Source organism: Pleurodeles waltl, chromosome 9, assembly GCF_031143425.1.
Source record: "Pleurodeles waltl isolate 20211129_DDA chromosome 9, aPleWal1.hap1.20221129, whole genome shotgun sequence".
NCBI classification, from domain to species: domain Eukaryota; kingdom Metazoa; phylum Chordata; class Amphibia; order Caudata; family Salamandridae; genus Pleurodeles; species Pleurodeles waltl.
The window spans coordinates 479,902,490-479,906,349 of record NC_090448.1 but is presented as its reverse complement, the minus strand read 5'-3'; the positions used below and the strand labels follow the sequence as shown (position 1 = coordinate 479,906,349).

At 43.6% G+C, this 3,860-nt stretch overlaps 1 long non-coding RNA gene across 1 annotated transcript; it reads left to right on the top strand.

Annotated features, from left to right (window-relative positions):
• The first annotated feature begins 420 nt into the window (after positions 1-420).
• LOC138258650 (uncharacterized) lies at positions 421-1,032 on the top strand. The gene is made up of 3 exons (XR_011198481.1): positions 421-661; positions 762-830; positions 966-1,032. It is a non-coding gene; the product is annotated as an uncharacterized lncRNA (long non-coding RNA).
• Positions 1,033-3,860: the final 2,828 nt, after the last annotated feature.

Genomic DNA, 3,860 nt, shown 5'->3' with positions numbered 1-3,860 from the left:
TGGGATGGTAGAGAGACTTAAAAAGTATTCTATATTATTCTAATGGCAACTCAATATTCATTCAATTAAAATGTGGAAAACATGGGTGAGACTTCTGTATCAATAACAGTAGGCCAACGGTGCGTAGCATATTACTAGCGTCAACCGTCTGTCTGTTCATGGAGGCCGGGTGTAGCATTTCAGGAGAAATTTCAATTTGTGTCTCGTTGGGAGTTCAGGCATGCGGTGTCACAACAGTGCTCATCCACGTGGGGTGAATACATCTATACTCTCGTCAGCACCAAAGCCTGTTGTTTCTGTGTGAGGGCCAATCATCAGAGTTTCTGGATTGATCGAGGAGCAGAATCAGCCAAGTGCCTGCGAGTCAGCCAATAAAAGAGCCCTGGGATTTGGCCATCAAAGTAGTACATTAAAGACTGGTCCATGTGTGGGCATACCTAGTCCAGCTGTCTACACCGAAGGAAAACACTTGGCAAGTAGCAGCCTAAAACCAATGAATTTACAAAATTGTCTCATGCCCTCAGGACACAAGGCCTAAGCAGCATACCTCCAGGAGGACCAGATCTTAACATCTTAGGCCCTGACTACAAGTGGATCTGAGGGATGATGCAATACATCGCACCTGATACAATCAGAGTCCACAGGGGTTGGAATTTACCAGGTACATTACATTGAACCTATGCCAATTTTGATACTTAACATGGATTTTGGTAGGGTATCACCAGACATACCTTACTTTTTTCACCCCTTTTAAATTCTAGAATACAGCTCGGAATTCCAACCCAGTCAGATTCAGGGTCCTAGTGCTCCGAGCACGTAGATACGGCCAGGTGAGTAATGTGGACCATATGAATATAAATACATCTCTAAATGTACCCAATCACATTGTGTAATGGTAAAGTGACTACAAATATTACAATGTTCTGAGAGCAACTCTGAACATTTTTTTCAATTACAATGTGCAGAATTCCTATGAAGCTAATCACCCTGGGAGAGAGGAAGTGCTCAATTAATTGTGAGCATGTCATTGGGTCAGGACTCTGCTTGTGGTGAGCGCTTGTCTTTTACATATTCATTTTACAGCTGTTTTTAGACTGCTTATTTGAACGTTTGTCCTATTTGGAGGAGGAAAACAGATAAGCTCTTATACTCTGTAATTCTGCAGTCTGGTTGAAAAGCAAAACAAAAATAAAACTTAATGATCTTTGTTCATTTTGTCTTCATTCTGTTAAACATTTTCCTACACCGTGGGAAACATCTGGTTCCTGGGCACATAACCACATTCAATCTGCAGTAGACGTACAACACCCAGTCTTTGTTTCAGAGAACAATTAGAAAGCCTGCCGTGTAAGGACGGGTCTCGGATTTACATCTCCGAAGCTACTTATCTGTCTGTGTTGCAAAATGCTGGAAAACTCATTTTCACCGTTTGATACACGCAGGATTACCACATAAAAGCAGCAGAGCTAGATTGGTTTGCTTTCTGCTGTGTCTCTTTTACTCACTGCCTAATATTAGCATTTTCGGCTTTCTGCATTGATTTTCTATCCTTTGCCTTCTACAGGCAATAGGCCAAACCACCGTTTTGACAAAACTGGAAACTGCAACATCTATTTAGACCAATGGGAAGGAGACACAGACGTCAATTAGGCATAGCAACACCTACCTCTGGTGGTTCACCTGGTCCTGCCGTTTCAACCCCTTGTGCTATTGGAGAGGATGGTGGCAGCAGGGATAAAATGTAAACTGGACTCCAGGACCACTTTTTAGGTCGCAACCTACCAGACAGCGCAACTGTCTGGTTTGTTAAAGACATTTTTGGGACATTCAGAAAGCTGACCTAGAAATGTATTCTGCCTGTTTCTTGCCATTAGCTTTGCGGTTTGTAACACAAATTGTGCTGCTTTCCATTTACTGGCTTTATTTGTTTTAGGCTGTACAGCTTGAGTTTGGTCCTTCCCTTGTCAAAACCTTACTTACAATATCCATCTGAGTGCACCCTTTCTGTAAACAGTATGGTAAATCTTACTCTTAGCTTGTCATATTTGCTTGCATTCAGAGACCAAGGTAAAATGTCATGTGCTGTCTCCTGAGGGTGCTTGTTTACTTTTCTTTCACTGACTTCAAAGTGAGAGGATTTATGTGACAATCTTGCTTGATACTGGGGGGGGGAGGGTAGGAAATGTTGTGGGTTCTAGCACAACATGTACAATGAACTAAGTACTTCAGAATATATCAAAATCATGAATGCACAAACTAAGCAATTTTTTTGTTACTTCTAAAGTGTGTTAGAAACAAATACTTTAATATGATCAAAACAAATCATTAAACTAGGTGATGCAATTTCCACACATTTCTGTCTATGCACTGTACAGTTTTATTAGTAAAATTGTATGTCTGTGCAAATGTAATGGTCATTTCAATTGAAAATTGGTTGTCTGTAATGACAGTGTGTTACCACACCATGAATACTCTGCTCTTTGCCAATCCACTCTACACAACGCAACACCACTGTACTCTACTCTGCACTACTCCACTTTACACCGCACCACTGCACTCTGTACATCTCCACTCAACGTCATGCCATGCCGTTCTACTCTACACTGTGTCACTCTACTCTATGCCAATGCACTCTTTGCCACTCGACTCTACACTACTGCACTCTTCTCCACTGCACCATACACCACTCCAGTCTAGGCCACACCAGTCTACTCTGCCCAGCTCCACTCTCAACCACTGTACTCCAGGCCACTCTGCAAAACTGCACTCTACACCACTGTATGCCAATACACTCTACGCCAATGCACTACACTCTAACACTCAACGCTCCTGCACTCTACACCACTCTAATCTACTGTGCACCACAGCACTCCATGCTACTGCACTCTACACCACTTTACTCTATGCCATTACACTCTATGTCACTCTAGGCTCCCACTCTACCCTGCACCACTTCACTCTCCTCTGAAACAATCTACTCTGCCACTGCACTCTATCCCACTCTACTCCATGCCTCTGCACTCTACCCCACTCTACTCCATGCCACTGCACTCTACACCACTATACTCAGCCACTGCACTCTGCCAGTGCACTCTATATCACTGCATTCTACTCTGCATCACTGTACTCTATCCCACTGCTCTCTACACCACACTACTCCACTCTATGCCACTCCATTCTGTCACTTGACTACTCTACATTACTGCACTCTGTGCCACTCAAATTTACTCTGTGTCACTGCTCTCTGCATCACTCAGCTCTACGCCACTCCACACCACTTCACTGCACTCTATGCCACTCTACTCTGCACTACTCTACTATGCACCACTCTAATCTACGGCACTTCATTTTACAACTCTGAATTCAATGCTACTACCCTCAATGCCACTGCACTACATGCCACTATACTCTGCAACACTCTATGCTAAAGCATTTCACACCAGTCCACTCTACTATCTGCTACTCCATGCAACTCTGCACTATGCCACTCCTATACACAACACTCTCTGCCACTCCGTTCTACAACACTGCGCTCCACTCTTTACCATTCCACTCTATGACACTCCACGCCACTCTCCTCTAGGCCACTTTTAGTCATGCTGAACAGCAGCCATGCTGGTGAACAACATGGCTAAATTCCATTAGCAACGCCAATAGCTCTTGCACAGGTGAGACCTATTGGCTTTCCCAATGCTTGTTTGTTAGACCTGACAGCCTTAGGGTAGTCACCCCTAACTTTTTGCCTGCCTCCCTCCACTTTTTGGATACTGTTTTTGCTGGTTTTTAGACTCTGCGCACTTTACCACTGCTAACCAGTGCTAAAGTGCATATGCTCTCTCCCTTTAAACATGGTAACTTTG